The sequence below is a fragment of the Salmo trutta genome, chromosome 17 (assembly GCF_901001165.1).
Source record: "Salmo trutta chromosome 17, fSalTru1.1, whole genome shotgun sequence".
Taxonomy (NCBI): domain Eukaryota; kingdom Metazoa; phylum Chordata; class Actinopteri; order Salmoniformes; family Salmonidae; genus Salmo; species Salmo trutta.
Window position 1 is genome coordinate 14,551,621 of NC_042973.1, and position 18,028 is coordinate 14,569,648.

At 43.3% G+C, this 18,028-nt stretch overlaps 1 pseudogene; it reads right to left on the reverse strand.

Moving 5' to 3' along the window:
* Nucleotides 1–7,235: 7,235 nt before the first annotated feature.
* Nucleotides 7,236–18,028, reverse strand: part of LOC115151263 (WD repeat-containing protein 18-like) — a 79,040-nt pseudogene continuing 68,247 nt past the window's right edge.

Consider the following 18,028-nt stretch of genomic DNA (forward strand, 5'->3'; position numbering starts at 1 on the left):
GGCATAACAATGGTATCCACGAATTCATCTGACTCTGGGGAAGTAGATAAAGGGCATCATAGCCAAAATCTCGAACTCTCTTTAACAGAGGGTTTTGAGTGAAACATGGGGGCCTAAAGTAGAGAAATTATTTCACATAAAAAATAAAAAAGATTTTTTTATATGCCCAGCTCATGAGGGCCCTTGATGATGTGAGGACTAAGGCAATTGCCTCTTCTGCCAAATGGTAAGTCCGCCAGTGGGGTCGCTTGTGGCTGAGGTGCTTGCTAAACTCAGCCAAGCATGAAAGAGAATGGAAGGGAAAGCAAATAGCAAAAAATAAGTTCAAGAATATGTCATTTATTTCCAAGAAAAATAGCTGAATGCGCAAGTACACATTTCCTCGTCATATTTAAATCAAATTTTATTTATCACATGCTTCTTAAAAAAAAACAGGTGTACACCAAGAGTGAAATGCTTACTAATGGGCTGTTGTGGCCTGTGGAATGTTGTCCCACTCCTCTTCAATGGCTGTGTGCGAAGTAGCTGGATATTTTCGGGAACTGGTTACACTAGTGACCAAACCCCCCGTGCATCCGGCAAAGGCGGAGGTGTTGCTAACATTTACGATAGCAAATTTCAATTTACAAAAAAAAAAACAATGACGTTTTCGTCTTTTGAGCTTCTAGTCATGAAATCTATGCAGCCTACTCAATCACTTTTTATAGCTACTGTTTACAGGCCTCCTGGGCCATATGCAGTGTTCCTTACTGAGTTCCCTGAATTCCTATCGGATCTTGTAGTCATAGCAGATAATATTCTAATTTTTGGTGACTTTAACATTCACATGGAAAAGTCCACAGACCCACTCCAAAAGGCTTTCGGAGCCATCATCGACTCAGTGGGTTTTGTCCAACATGTTTCTGGACCTACTCACTGCCACAGTCATACTCTGGACCTAGTTTTGTCCCATGGAATAAATGTTGTGGATCTAAATGTTTTTCCTCATAATCCTGGATTATCGGACCACCATTTTATTGCGTTTACAATTGCAACAAATAATCTGCTCAGACCCCAACCAAGGAAGATTAAAAGTCGTGCTATAAATTCTCAGACAACCCAAAGATTCCTTGATGCCCTTCCAGACTCCCTCTGCCTACCCAAGGACGTCAGAGGACAAGAATCAGTTAACCACCTAACCGAGGAACTCAATTCAACCTTGCGCAATACCCTAGATGCAGTTGCACCCCTAAAAACTAAAAACATCTGTCATAAGAAACTAGCTCCCTGGTATACAGAAAATACACGAGCTCTGAAGCAAGCTTCCAGAAAATTGGAACGGAAATGGCGCCACACTAAACTGGAAGTCTTCCGACTAGCTTGGAAAGACAGTACCGTGCAGTATCGAAGAGCCCTCACTGCTGCACGATCATCCTATTTTTCCAACTTAATTGAGGAAAATAAGAACAATCCGAAATTTCTTTTTGACACTGTCGCAAAGCTAACTAAAAAGCAGCATTCGCAAATGGAGGATGGCTTTCACTTCAGCAGTAATACATTTATGAACTTTTTTGAGGAAAAGATCATGATCATTAGAAAGCAAATTACGGACTCCTCTTTAAATCTGGGTATTCCTCCAGGGCTTCATTGTCCAGAGTCTGCACAACTCTGCCAGGACCTTGGCTCAAGGGAGATACTAAAGTGTTTTAGTACTATATCTCTTGACACAATGATGAAAATAATCATGGCCTCCAAACCCTCAAGCTGCATACTGGACCCTATTCCAACTAAACTACTGAAAGAGCTGCTTCCTGTGCTTGGCCCTCCTATGTTGAACATAATAAACGGCTCTCTATCCACCGGATGTGTACCAAGCTCACTAAAAGTGGCAGTAATAAAGCCTCTCTTGAAAAAGCCGAATCTTGACCCAGAAATTATAAAAAACTATCGGCCTATATCGAATCTTCCATTCCTCTCAAAAATTTTAGAAAAAGTTGTTGCGCAGCAACTCACTGCCTTCCTGAAGACAAACAATGTATACGAAACGCTTCAGTCTGGTTTTAGACCCCATCATAGCACTGAGACTGCACTTGTGAAGGTGGTAAATGACCTTTTAATGACGTCAGACCGAGGCTCTGCATCTGTCCTCATGCTCCTAGATCTTAGTGCCGCTTTTGATACCATCGATCACCACATTCTTTTGGAGAGATTGGAAACCCAAATTGGTCTACATGGACAAGTTCTGGCCTGGTTTAGATCTTATCTGTCGGAAAGATATCAGTTTGTCTCTGTGAATGGTTCGTCCTCTGACAAATCAATTGTAAATTTCGGTGTTCCTCAAGGTTCCGTTCTAGGACCACTATTGTTTTCACTATATATTTTACCTCTTGGGGATGTCATTCGAAAACATAATGTTAAATTTCACTGCTATGCGGACGACACACAGCTGTACATTTCAATGAAACATGGTGAAGCCCCAAAATTGCTCTCGCTAGAAGCCTGTGTTTCAGACATAAGGAAGTGGATGGCTGCAAATTTTCTACTTTTAAACTCGGACAAAACAGAGATGCTTGTCCTAGGTCCCAAGAAACAAAGAGATCTTCTGTTGAATCTGACAATTAATCTGGATGGTTGTACAGTCGTCTCAAATAAAACTGTGAAGGACCTCGGCGTTACTCTGGACCCTGATCTCTCTTTTGAAGAACATATCAAGACTGCTTCAAGGACAGCTTTTTTCCATCTACGTAACATTGCAAAAATCAGAAACTTTCTGTCCAAAAATGACGCAGAAAAATTAATCCATGCTTTTGTTACTTCTAGGCTCGACTACTGCAATGCTCTACTTTCCGGCTACCCGGATAAAGCACTAAACAAACTTCAGTTAGTGCTAAATACGGCTGCTAGAATCCTGACTAGAACCAAAAAATTTGATCATATTACTCCAGTGCTAGCTTCCCTACACTGGCTTCCTGTTAAGGCAAGGGCTGATTTCAAGGTTTTACTGCTAACCTACAAAGCATTACATGGGCTTGCTCCTACCTATCTTTCCGATTTGGTCCTGCCGTACATACCTACACGTACGCTACGGTCACAAGACGCAGGCCTCCTAATTGTCCCTAGAATTTCTAAGCAAACGGCTGGAGGTAGGGCTTTCTCCTATAGAGCTCCATTTTTATGGAATGGTCTGCCTACCCATGTGAGAGACGCAGACTCAGTCTCAACCTTTAAGTCTTTACTGAAGACTTATCTCTTCAGTAGGTCCTATGATTAAGTATAGTCTGGCCCAGGAGTGTGAAGGTGAACGGAAAGGCTGGAGCAACGAACCGCCCTTGCTGTCTCTGCCTTGTCGGTTCCCCTCTTCCCACTGGGATTCTCTGCCTCTAACCCTTTTACAGGGGCTGAGTCACTGACTTACTGGTGTTCTTCCATGCCGTCCATGGGAGGGGTGCGTCACTTGAGTAGGTTGAGCCACTGACGTGGTCTTCCTGTCTGGGTTGGCGCCCCCCCCTTGGGTTGTGCCGTGGCGGACATCTTTGTGGGCTATACTCGGCCTTGTCTTCGGACGGTAAGTTGGTGGTTGTAGATATCCCTCTAGTGGTGTGGGGGGCTGTGCTTTGGCAAAGTGGGTGGGGTTATATCCTGCCTGTTTGGCCCTGTCCGGGGGTATCATCGGATGGGGCCACAGTGTCTTCTGATCCCTCCTGTCTCAGCCTCCAGTATTTATGCTGCAGTAGTTTATGTGTCGGGGGGCTAGGGTCAGTCTGTTACATCTGGAGTATTCTCTTGTCTTATCCGGTGTCCTGTGTGAATGTAAATATGCTCTCTCTAATTCTCTCTTTCTTTCTTTCTTTCTTTCTCTCGGAGGACCTGAGCCCTAGGACTACCTGGCATGATGACTCCTTGCTGTCCCCAGTCCACCTGGCCATGCTGCTGCTCCAGTTTCAACTGTTCTGCCTGCGGCTACGGAACCCTGACCTGTTCACCGGACGTGCTTGTTGCACCCTCGACAATTACTATGATTATTATTATTTGACCATGCTGGTCATTTACGAACATTTTAACATCTTGACTATGTTCTGTTATAATATCCACCCGGCACAGCCAGAAGAGGACTGGCCACCCCTCATAGCCTGGTTCCTCTCTAGGTTTCTTCCTAGGTTTTTGGCCTTTCTCAGGAGTTTTTCCTAGGGAGTTTTTCCCAGCCACCGTGCTTCTTTCACATGCATTGCTTGCTGTTTGGGGTTTTAGGCTGGGTTTCTGTACAGCACTTTGAGATTTCAGCTGATGTACGAAGGGCTATATAAATAAATTTTGATTTGATTTTGATTTGATTTGAACTGGAACATGTTGACATCGATAAAAATTGACACAAATTGACATCGATAAAATGCAATTGTGTTCATTGTCAGCAGCTTATGCTTGCCCATACCATTACCCCACCACCACCATGGGGAAATCTGTTTACAACATTAACATCAGCAATCTGCTCGCCCACATGACGCCATACACGCTGTCTGCCATCTGCCTGGTACAGTTGAAACCCGGGATTCATCCGTGAAGAGCACTCTTCTCCAGTGTGCCAGTGGCCATCAAAGGTGAGACTCTGCCCACTGAAGTCTGTTACGATGCCGCACTGCAGTCAGGTCAAGACCCTGGTGAGGACGACGAGCACGCAGATAAGCTTTCCTGAGACGGTTTCTGACAGTTTGTTTAGAAATTCTTCAGTTGTATAAACCCCCAGTTTCATCAGCTGTCCGGGTGGCTGGTCTCAGACGATTCTGCAGGTGAAGAAGCCGGAGGTGGAAATCCTGGGTTACACGTGGTCTGCGGTTGTGAGGCCAGTTGGATGTACTGCCAAATTCTCTAAAACAACGTTAGAGGCGGACATGAACATTCAAGAAATTAACATAAAATTCTCTGGCAACAACTCTAGTGTCAACATGCCAATTGTATGCTCCCTCAAAACTTGAGACATCTGCGGCATTGTGTTGTGTGACCAAACTGCACATTTTAGCGTGGCCTTTTATTGTCCCCAGCACAAGCTGCACCTGTGTAATAATCATGCTGTTTAATCAGCATCTTTATCTGCCTCACCTGTCCCATGAATTGATCCTTCTGCAGGTTCACCTACGGAAAACTTGTTACGACTTTTACTTCCTCTAGATGGTCAAGTTTAAATTCCACTAGTCATTTAAGGTAATATGTACATGTAGGTAAAGTTATTAAAGTGAATATGCATAGATATGACTAGGGTGGCTGGAGTCTTAGATAACCCTAACAGTAGCACCAGCATATGATGAATAAAAAAAAAAAAAAAAAAAGGAAAATAATTACTCACTGTTCTACTAATAAAAGACAAAAATAGAAAAACCTGGAGAAAGTCTTATTCCTCCTACAAAATGAATTAATGAGGAGGCAGCAAAGCACACAATCAATAGGGAGAAGATGGGAAATTAGACATTCGCAGGTGGGGACAGAGTTACAGCAGATAGATTGGAATTCCTGTCCCATGTGCAACATGAATGCAGCTGGTTCCATACACCACTGCACTAATGAAAAGGTTTGATCTTATGCCCGTCTTATTTATTGTTGTGTGCCTGCAGAATTGGAATCTCCCCAAATTAACAGTTACGGGAAAAGTGATACCGGTCAAAATCCAAGGAAAAAAATCCAAATAATTGGAGATAGTCGTGGTACATTCTAATTCAATCAGAAAAGTACCAGGCAAAGGAAGCTGAGCACTAGCTCATCAAATTCCAGTGTAGCACTAACCACTGTGATTATCACCAGGACTAGCAGCATCCAGCTGGGAGGTCACAGCAATCAGCCTCATTTCACATCCCCGGGCCTCATTGATTCAAATGGAAGTGTCACACATATATGGCAGCTCACACACAATGCTCATCTCCATACTCAGTGGGGAAAGTCACCCTACATGTTGCACATTTTCAACAATTGTCCAGACTTGCCTCAAGTGGTTTGATCTGTTAATTAATAATATATGCCATTTAGCTGAGACTTTTACCCAAAGTGACTTAGTCATGCTTCCCTGTGGCTCAGTTGGTAGAGCATGGTGTTTGCAATGCCAGCATGGTGTGTGCAACGCCAGGGTTGTGGGTTCGATTCCCACGGGGGGCCAGTACAAAAAAAATGCAAGAAATGAAAATGTATGCATTCACTACTGTAAGTCGCTCTGGATAAGAGCGTCTGCTAAATGACTAAATTGTCAAATTGTCATGCATGCATACATTTTAACATATGGGTGGCCCCAGCTGGAATCGAACACACAACCCTTGGCATTAAAAGCATCATGCTCTACCAATTGAGCCACAAGGGACCACCAATTTGGGCCGTGGACTAATATTGAAGAGTGCCACAAGGTGAGAGGGTAAATGGCTTCCCTTGTTACTCAATTGATGTGCACATATATAAGAAACTAAGTCTCATCTCTAATCTTGAGGTCATTTGTTTAGCGGTCTCACTGGCTGTCTTCACGGGTGCGTTAAGGGTCCATGTTCCACTGAGTGTTAGGTACTCCTAACCTTCTGAAGCTCGCTGATAGCATTGGGGGGGAAAAACCTTAATTTGCAAGAGGAAGGATAAAATACTTGTTTCTTTCTTGAAATGTGGTTCTTTCTTCATTAAGACAATTTCACATAAAATGTTCCTATGCATGTTGACAAAAATGTAAATATATTACATTTTGATGAAAATAAGAATATCCAATGCTTTCATTCTAGCTCAATACTATTTCAATACTTGCATCATTGTATTGAGCATCCAGGAGGTACACTTTTCTAATCTTTAACAGCGGATCAATTGCAAAAAGTGGGCCAAGAAGCAACAATGTGCAGATTTAGTTTATGCTTTAATTTCCCATGTTCTCAGAAAGGTACAAAAACACTTATTGTGGAGAATACACAACACAAAAAAAGTACAAATCCAGTTGGTCTTGTTGTCTTTATTACTGGAACACGTAATCCCCCCCCCCCCCCCCACTGAACACTCTTCACTGTCAACCCTTGGACTCTGATTAATCTGTGATCAAGGTCCTCAAAAGCTCCATCTCACTGACCTGATCCCCACCCCCAACAGTGAGTTAATTGGAGTCAACGTTGGGGTGTGTGTAAGTCATCTCTCTCCTTGGTGAACAGGGGCTGAAGTTCTAAAGCCATGGCTTTCTCTACACAGGAGGGCTGCTGTTCTTAGCAGTTGCCTCTCTCTACCGAAGAGGCACACACAAATATTTATTTTTATTTTTTAGATCTCATCAAAGCAGGGCAACTGAGAAAAAGAGGATAAAATCAACAGCTGTTTCTATGTGGCTGCCTCTAACGTAGTGCCCTCAGTGGAGAATTAGCAGTGATGAGAGGAAGGGCGATTTCAGAGCTCAAACTCTTCCCTTTTTGACAGCGGTTAATTGTGTGTTTCTTTTTGAAGGATTCTGAAAAGAAAACCATTCTGCAGTTGTACACTGCCCAGCAGTTCTACACAACCAAATCCATGCTTTCTACAGGTAGTGTAAGCTGAAAAACAGAACTCACAGGCTTCTGGCTAGTTCCACAGGGTAAATCAAACACTCCACTGTTCCCTATTTAACAACACCATTTTCTTTCTATTTTAATGAGAGGTTTGAAGTTCTGCTTGAGAGATAGCGTGAAGGGTATCATGATAAAGGCAATATGGTCCATGGTACAACTTTTGCACCCCAGGTCCTGTTGAATGTACTCTCTCCCTTACAAAAACAAACTATATGAATGACACATACTAACTTATCTTTCCCTAGCCTACCGGTCTGTGGTGAAGGGGGCTTGCAGTGTCACCCCCCCAGTAGAGTCCCTGCTGGTGGGATGGGGAACCATGGCCAGGCTCTTTTCTAGCTGGGCTTGGTGAGGAGCAGTGTGGAGAAGTCATACAGGTCTTTGTTGACCTTCTTCAGCGTCCTCTCTTCCTCCTCCAGCTCTGACACGCGCACCTTGGTGTTCTCACCATTGCCAAACACACACTGTGGGTTTAACAGAAGACGGAGAGAAAGAAGAATAAGAGGGAGAGTGTAAAGAGGGAGAGATCCATATGGAGGTTAAGCAACTACATATTTGTAGACACAGAACATTTCAATCTAATACCTCAGGTATCAAGTCTCAGTGGATTCTAAAACAGCGGCTCTTTGATAGACCAACTGTCTACAAATCGACAAAAGGATGAAACCTCTCCAATATTTATGGTAATGTATTGTGTTTGGAGTCAAAGGCTCGATTGTGTGCAAATGAGCGGGGGAATTAATTTCCAGTGGGAGTACAATCTGGCAAAGAATAAACCCGCTCCCGACGGAAAGCCCATTGCCGGTGTTGGGAGTCCGAAGCCAGGGCGGTGAGTGGAAGGCTTGGGTTGAGGGATATCAAATCCTATTGGAAAAACCTACCTAATCTCACCGAGGCAAATATTGACATTTACCATTGTGTCTGATTCCGCAGTGCAGGCAGCCGTTGGATGACAGCGGTGCACATAAACTCCCCAGATTAAAGAGCGGAGGGGAGAGGAGAACTCTATTGCCTGTCTTAATTTTATTTATTTGTTGGAATGCCTTATTGGGTGAAGACGTGCCGGGCTGGGGGCTTTGGGCTCGCCTGTGGGAGCCAGCAAGGGCTGCTCTCCCTTTTTGGAAGGAGTGAGACTAATCTACTTAAGGGAAATTGGGACTCGGGGAGGCCAAGTAGTGGAGTCGTAAGTGGCTTGCTGAGCCCAGGGATAAGGTGCTTCTGGTGGTGACCTCGTCTAGTTAGCTGACAAATCCCTCCACGAAAAACACCAACACACTCCTAACTGGCACACACAATTATGCACACGCATGACCGCACACTGCATCCGGGCGCCGGTCGAGAGTGAGCCAGAGACATCTCATGACAGATGTGCTGTGCCAATTCAACAATAGACTTAATAACAGTAATAATAATGGGTTGCAGTAATATAGCGCCTTTTGATAGGTTCCAAAGTATGTTACATTGTTTAGGGGTGAATCTCCCTATCCACTGCCAATGTGTAAAACCCATTTGTGTGATGCATGGAAAACATTTTGTGCCAGAATGCTCTCCAAACATTGGCAAAAATGACATGGCCATAATAGTGAGGGGGGCGTTTTCAATCCTATACATTTTGGGTCATCCATGCTTTTTTTTTTTAAAGCTTTACAACTGCATTGGACCTCCCAGTACGGGATCTGGTATGGAGGTTTATGGGGTCAGAATCAATTCCAGAGGAGAAACAGGCAAGCAATCCACCATCACCAGCTACAGACCCGTGAAGTGAAGGGCTGTGTTGGCGAGGGTCAGAGAGGAATGCTAGAGAGCCCAAGGTGGAGCAGGGGGTCCAGAAGGGAGCAGCTGGATAGTGCCCATGATTGGACAGGGAGAGCTGCTGCTGTCACTGTTGCCACCAGGACAGGGATGTACTAAGATACAGTCCCAGAAAAGCAGACCCTGGCTTTAAAAGCACAATCTGCCTCAATCTGCCACTCAAAAGTGCTACTCCTGCACTTAGTTGTTGATCTCCAGACAGCTAAGGAGAGGATGGTTTCCTAAGAAAGGATATGAGAAGGATAGATATACCAAGTGCCCAGATAGCAAAGGACAATATTACAATATTGTGTCCTGACACCATAGCCAGTAGGGCAGTGACGATACCAGTATTGCAATATTTTTTTCCCACAACAAAAATATAAACACAAAACAGATCATTGGTCCTGTAAAAAACTGCTTTATGTAAAATATTGTGTTCTATAGCTTGTAAAATAAATACATGTGACTCTGGATGACAACATTATTATGTTTCCAACATTAGGGCTGTTTTCCTAAAGAAGTTAAATCCGCTTTGTGTTTTGTTTCCTTGCCACGATAACGAGTATCACAATACTGGTATCGTCCTGGCCCTAATAGCCGGTAAGGGGTCTCTTCTCTTATAGTTAGTACGTTGACGCACAGTGGTGTAAGTATATATGCGCTGGCATCGGGTCACTGTATAAGTTTAAGATTACTTTATTTGTCAATTGTACACAAGGTCTAACTGAAATGTGACTTATTTTTTATCCCAACCCTTCTGAAAGACACATACAGGTAGGAGCAGAGGGCTGCCATACTGGTGGAGCTGTTGTGGGGGTTTAAGTGCCTTGCTCAAGGGCACAACGGCAGACAATTGCATCTAGAATTCGATAACCTCAACCCTCCGGTTGCCAGCTCACTTCCAGACCATTTTTTCCCATCAGACTTGGGATTCTAACTGGCAACCCTGTCTAACCGATAGACTAATCGCAGCTGTATTTTCTTCTCGTGGCCTTTGGAGAGGTCGGTGAGTAAAGTGCAAGCAATGCTGTGAGGAGTTCAAGGGTCAAAATGAAGAGCCTTCAGCTGAGCCTGTGGTAAGGTGACCCTCAGAAACTTTAACAGATGCACAATTGAGAGCATTCTGTCGGGCTGTATCACTGCCTGGTAAGGCAACTGCACCACCTGCAACCGCAGGGCTCTCCAGAGGGTGGTACGGTCTGCCCAAAGCATCACCAGTGGCACACTGCATGCCCTCCAGGAGGAGGTGCTCTTATTCTAAATGGACTTCACAGTGTCCCAGAACTTTTTGGAGTTTGTGCTACAGGATGCAAATTCCTGTTTGAAAAAGCTAGCCTTTGCTTTCCTAACTGCCTGTGTATACTGGTTCCTAACTTCCCTGAAAAGTTGCATATCGCGGGGGCTATTCGATGCTAATGCAGTACGCCACAGAATGTTTTTGTGCTGGTCAAGGGCAGTCAGGTCTGGAGTGAATCAAGGGCTATATCTGTTCCTGGTTCTACATTTTTTGAATGGGGCATGCTTATTTAAGATGGTGAAGAAAGCACTTTTAAAGAATAACCAGGCATCCTCTACTGACGGAATGAGGTCAATATCCTTTCAGGATACCCGGGCCAGGTCGATTAGAAAGGCCTGCTCGCTGAAGTGTTTTAGGGAGCGTCCTAAATCCTAAGAAACAACTAGAGGGAGTGCAGGCTATCTCCAGGGGAGGTCTTCTGAGGTAGCTAGCTATTTACCATAAAAAACACAAGTTCGTAAAAATCAAGGGAGGAGAATGGGGGAAAAAACAGGCCAGAATACAACAATTAAAAACTATCATAGAAAATAATCACGTTATTTTAAAACAGTAACACAAACTAAGAGCTAGTCACCGAATATTCTCTGCATTAGACTTTAAAAAGTGCTGGGGGTGTTACACAGACCTAATGACCTTCTATTGAACTCCAATACCCCAAACAGTGATGTCTCATGAATTTAGACCAGACATACATACCCTGTCCTCCAGCTGCTATTATCTAAAGTCCTTAATGAAATGTAGAGTAACCTGTCCTGTATAAGTCCCAGAACACATGACGTGCCATAAGAGCTGGACCATCTTACAAGGGCAGGAATGAATGCCACGGCAGCAAATCAGACAAATTAACTGTGGTGCAGGACTGCAGTTGACATACACAGAGTATTTATTTATTTTTTATTTTTTATTTAACCTTTATTTAACTAGGCAAGTCATTGAAGAACAAATTCTTATTTACAATGACGGGCTACACCGGCCAAACCCGGACGACGCTGGGCCAATTAGCAAACTCGGACAACACCTCTAGCACTGAGATGCAGTGCCTTAGAACGCTGCGCCACTTGGGAGCCCCTCGGGAGTATCCCAAACATTAGGAACACCTTACTAATATTGAGTTGCCTGGACTCTACAAGGTGTTGAAAGCGTTCCACAGGGATGCTGGCCCATGCTGACTACAATGCTTCCCACAGTTGTGTCAAGTCCTTTGGGTGGTGGACCATTCTTGATACACACGGGAAACTGTTGAGTGTGAATAACCCAGCAGTGTTGCAGTTCTTGACACAAACCGGTGCGCCTGGCACCTACTACCATACCCCGTTCAAAAGCACACATCTTTCATCTTGCCCATTCACCCTCAATGGCACACACACACACACACACCATTGTCTCAAGGCTTAAAAATCAATCTTTAACCTGTCTCCTCCCCTTCATCTACACTGATTGAAGTGGATTTAACAAGTGACATCAATAAGGGATCATAGCTTTCACCTGGTTTCACCTGGTCAGTCTATGCCATGGAAAGAGCAGGTGTTCTTAATGTTTTGTATACTCAGTGTACACCACACTCCTAACACTTTCATTGAGTTCACAGAAGTATTGCTCACTTGCGACAGGATGAATTTTGGTTGGAACAATGGAAAACACACAGGATGTTAACCATTCTTGATCGATTCAAATGTATAACTTGTATAATTTAAGTGTCAAAGCAAATTAGCCATGTAAAATGAATAACAGAAACAGTCTCAGCCTTGAACTGAACTCATTTATACAGAATCTGGATAAATAATGCAAGATTTTCAAACATGACATACCATATATATTGCCTTTTGTTTCTTCATGAGCACTGCTCAACTGAGTAAATGTTAGTTTTTTCTCTATTATTATTATTTTTAACATTTGTAATTCCAGGCTGCTTTAGATTGAACCATTTTATAAATCCAGTATTTTAAATTGGGGCCATAATTTCTTTTTTTTATGTTTAGGTGTTTCATAAAGGTTATGTCATTAATTGACATTTCAAATAGGCCATGCTTTTTAAAACTTTAACATTTAATACAAAACATTTAGTGATACTGAAAAACTGCCCTTGGTACAATATACAGTAACAGGCAAAAGTTTGGAAACTTACTCATATGTGTTATTTCATAGTTTTGATGTCTTCACTATTATTGACGAACAGTACCAGTCAAAGGTTTGGACACACCTACTAATTCAAGGGTTTTCTTTATTTTATTATTTTCTACACTATAGAATAATACTGAAGACATCAAAACTATGTTAAACAAAATGTTCTTCAATTCTTTAAAGTAGCCACCCTTTGCCTTGATGACAGCTTTGCACATTCTTGGCATTCTCTCAACCAGCTTCACCTGGAATGCTTTTCAATCAGTATTGAAGGAGTTCCCACATATGCTGAGCACTTGTTGGCTGCTTTTCCTTCACTCTGCGGTCCAACTCATCCCAAACCATCTCAATTGGGTTGAGGTCAGGTGATTGTGGAGGCCAGGTCATTTGATGGGGCACTCCATCACTCTCCTTCTTGGTCAAATAGCCCTTACACAGCCTGGAGGTGTGTTGGGTCATTGTCGTGTTGAAAAACAAATGGTAGTGGGACTAAGTGCAAACCAGATGGGATGGCGTATCGCTGCAGAATGCTGTGGTAGCCATGCTGGTTAAGTGTGCCTTGAATTCTAAATAAATCACAGACACTGCCACCAGCATAGCACCCCCATACCATCACACCTCTTCCTCCATTTCACAAAGACACAGCGGTAGGAACCAAAAATCTCAAATTTAGACTCAACAGACCAAAGGAAAGATTGTCCATTGCTCGTGTTTCTTGGCCAAAGCAAGTCTCTTCTTCTTATTGGTGACCTTTAGTAGTGGTTTATTTGCAGCAATACGACCATGAAGGCCTGAATCACACAGTCTCCTCTGAACAGTTGATGATGAGATGTGTCTGTTACTTGAACTCTGTAAAGCATTTATTTGGGCTGCAATTTCTGAGGCTGGTAAATCTAATGAACTTATCCTCCGCAGTAGAGGTAATTCTGGATCTTCCTTTCCTGTGGTGGTCCTCTTGAGAGCCAGTTTCATCATAGCGCTTGATGGTTTTTGCAACTGCATTTGAAGAAACTTTCAATGTTCTTGAAATTTTCCGGATTGACTGTCCTTCGTGTCTTAAAGTAATGATGGACTGTCATTTCTCTTTGCTTATTTGAGTTATTCTTGCCATAATATGGACTTTCATTCCAGTTGACTACCTCGTGAAGCTGGTTGAGAGAATGCAAAGAGTGTGGAAAGCTGTCATCAAGGCAAAGGGTGGCTACTTTGAAGAATCTCAAATCTAAAATATATTTTGATTTGTTTAACACTTTTTTGGTTACTGCATGATTCGATATGTGTTATTTCATAGTGTTGATGTCTTCACTATTATTCTACAATGTAGAAAATAGTAAAAATAAAGAAAAACCCTTGAATGAATAAGTGTCTCCAAACTTTTGACTGGTACTGTATATTGATTGCTTTTCATACATCATGAGTTTCATGTCTCAAGTTGATGATGCTCAGATGTATTCAGCCACCTCTAACACAGAGCAGAGTTTAAGGTAGATAGTGTTACCCTTTTTGATGTCAGTGTTCCAGTGTCTTGCCATCTTCAAGCTGCCTATCCCTGTAGATCAGCCTCTGTTTGTCCACAGGGACCTGAGGGGTATACTACAAAGCAGGATCAAGGAGTTAGCCATCTAACTTTGATAAATATACAGAAATAACTGTCAATTTTCTGGTTCATTATGAAAGCTCCACCTAGATGTGTTTTTTGCTGTTGGGTCAATTCGACCATACCCATTTCAAGCTCATCTTTCAAAAAAAGTGATTTTAGAATATTTAGACAAGTTAGCTGGCTAACTTCATGATCTTGCTTTGTAGTATACCCCTCTGTTTCACATGGTAGACCTCGATTTTCAACTGGGCAGTCTCACCCGGCATCAGACTCGTAGATTATATCCTGGCCTGTTACATTTCTAAAGAATATCTGGAACGTGGATGCTGAATGCAGGCCAAAGTAGTTCAAATGTTTCTAATTATCACTGATATCCTGCCCATTGTTACTTTTCAGCTTCTGTTTGGCAGTCGGCACTTCAAAATGTTGGATTATGAGGCTTTTGAGAGCCACCACTGTGGTTCCTGTATGCATGCTCAGGGAGTGGTTTTGACGATTCAACGATGTGATAATGAAGTCCATGATAGAGATTGTATTACGTAAATATGTATTACACTAAACATTTATTTGATAGCCCTTACAATATCCCAGCTAAATCAGTGCCCAGTCATTATGGAATTCAATTTATTTCACATCATTGTAATAACTTTAAAATAACCTTTAATTTTGTATTATTTTGGCGTACTTGATATTTAGGCATGATTGCTAGCTCAAAATCTTTCAAAAGGGTAGGGCTGCACAATTAATCAAAAAATATCGAAATCGCAATATTGACATGTGCAATATCCACATCGCAGAGATCCACATCGCATGCATTATTTTGAAACACATCTCAGCCGCGTGTAACGTCCATTTTTATAGTTTACTCTGCTTTCCACTTTGCTTCTTAATAGAAGTCATTATATTTATATGATTCCAGCAGTTCACTCAAGCGTTTAGATCTATATCACATGAAAAATCACTAATATTTGAAAAACATATGTAAATACATGTTTAAGTCCATATCGTCAAGCCCTACAAAAGTATATAGCAAAAATACTTACCTTTTTGTTTATATTGTCTAACAAGAAAAGTATGTTGTTCTTGGCTTTTCTGTTTCAAACTAACCGTTTGGGGGGGAAAACCCTATCCCCAATACTCACCCTTATCAACACTGTGTGCACAGAATAAGGCTGTAGTCAGTCAATGTGTGAGGACACGCAGGTCAACCCTTCCTATCGCTATTTGGGTTATCTATCCATTTGCTTAATCTTCCCTTGAACCAAGTACTGTGCCCCTACCCCAGAGGAACTGTCCAATTAGCCTTACATGGAGCTACCCCAACCCTACCAGAGGAGCCAAAGGGAACCACCCCAGCCCCTATGGCTCTCCATCTCCCCTGCCTCCCCTGACCCTTCACCCCAGGCAGCCAACTCGCTAATGGGCTTTCTTTCTCTCTTCCCTGGGCCAAACCGGCCCTGGTTCATCTGAGGCAAGCCACCGCCGCCAAACACAGTGTGTGCCAGTGGAATGAATTCTCCACTCTCTGCATTGTAGCAGCCCATTCGGCACTCACACAGACCCATGCACACATATTCCAGAAGAAAGAAAATAACAAGGACAACTAAAAAGTTATAATTCTCTGAGTCATTTGCACACAGCACAGCACCCGATCAGAAAGAGTATTTGTGTGATGTTGGCCATGCCCCGGGGGCACAACGGAATTATTGTTTTTTGGAATTCCTATTAGTATTAATATATGTTTTCTAATCATTCTCTGTGTTTCTTTGGCTTTTGGAGCACAGGGGAAAAGCTCATTTCTCGACAGCGACAGCTGTATTCCCAGCAGCTCCGAGATTAGCCATTATGGAAATAAGCGACCTCAGAGAGAGAAAGCGAGGGAAGGGGAGAGCGATAGGAGGGAAAAAACTATGCCAGCACAGTGGTACGCGAAGGGTAGAAACTGAGTGAGCAGGTGGTAGGTAACTCAGAGACCGCTCCATTACCATTTCATTTAGCCCCGTGTAATTGATTTTGACACTGCTAGGATTACGTGCGGCACAAACAGCTGTCTCGTCACCATACTGCAACCGTTCATTTAGAGTGGGTGGTTACGGGGAGATGGAAAGTTACCTACAGTAAGCATATACAGATTCTTACTATACATATGCTTACAATTCTAATCCCCTTAAGGCATGGATTGATTGACATCAGGTATGTAAATAAACTGCTTATCATCATCCTGTGATATCAGTGATGGGACAGCTGCTTATTAATAACAACCAACCAACAAAATCAGATTAGATACCTTACCTTCTCATTACTGTACCTTTCAATGCCATCTTATTTGTTAACAGAGCAAAAGCCTATCATGATGCTACTTAGCAAACCTGAGTCAAGGACGAGCCTTGGGTGTTGTACATGGGTACCTACGGGGCTGTGACTAATCTGGGTGGTGACCATGGGTACCTACGGGGCTGTGACTAACCTGGGTGGTGTACATGGGTACCTACGGGGCTGTGACTAACCTGTGTGTGGGGGGCCAGACGCAGGCACACTCCTCCAGTCTCAGTGCCCTCGCCCTGCTCTAGGGGGTTGAGGTGCCGGCTGAAGCGGGGCAGGGGGATGCCCGGGCGGCTGTCAGGCAGGAACATGTTGGCAGGGGCAGGGATGATGAGGGCATTGGTGACCGGACCTGTGAGAGATGTAAGAGTAGTTAGAAAGAGGGAGGGGAGAGAGAGGAGGAAAGAGGGAGGTGAGGAGGGAGAGAAGGAGTGAGGGAGCAAGGTAGCCTAGTGTATAGAGTGTTGGGCCTGTAACCAAAAGGTAACTAATCACAAAAGGTTACTAGTTCGAATCCCCGAGTTGACAAGATGAAACATCTGTCAATCAACCCTTGAGCAAGCCACCTAACCCTAATTGCTACAGGGTCGCTGTCAATAATAGCTGATCCCTGGCCGTGACCCCTCTCTTCAAGGGTGTCTCGGGGAGTTGGGATAAGCAAAAAACACATTTCCATTTCACACCTCATGCTCGTACAGGTTACCCAGTTGTACAGACAGTGAAACACGAGAGGGGCACAGAAACAACAGAAGAAAGGAGGGAGAGTGGTAAAGAAAGAGAGATGATGAACATGACACACTCAGGGCCCCAGTAATCATCTAAGTGGGGGAGAAGTTGTCTTTATGTACATCATCATTCCACCCCACCGTGTTCACATTCAAACTTAACTGGAGCATGGTCCGAGTCTGACAACTTTGAACAGTGTCATTGAGGAGATACCTGGAAAACATGGGAGAGAACACTCCCGCTCTTCGCAACAACAAAAAACGCACCACGGTCCAGAATCACCTTGAGAACCATCTTGTTACAGGAACTGGGGTGACAGAGATCCGACCTCCTGTACTTCCTTTTGATGGGTTTGTGCTGTGACGCGCTTTGGAAAGCAAGCTGGAGCTGTAGTTTTATTTTACGTCCATACAAACAGCAATCCACCTACATCATGAACTATGACATGAAAGTTCAAGTCCTTCTAAGGAACCTCAGCGGCACTCCGCTGACCTGCACACCTCACCTGCATGATGAGAGTGAGGAAAGACAAGTGGAGAGGGGAACGAGAACTAGCAATCTCTACTCGGCCTATAACCCTTTGACTGGCCTTCCTTGCTTATTAATTCATGGGCAACAAAGAGCAGTGCTTTTTAAAACAGAAAGAAT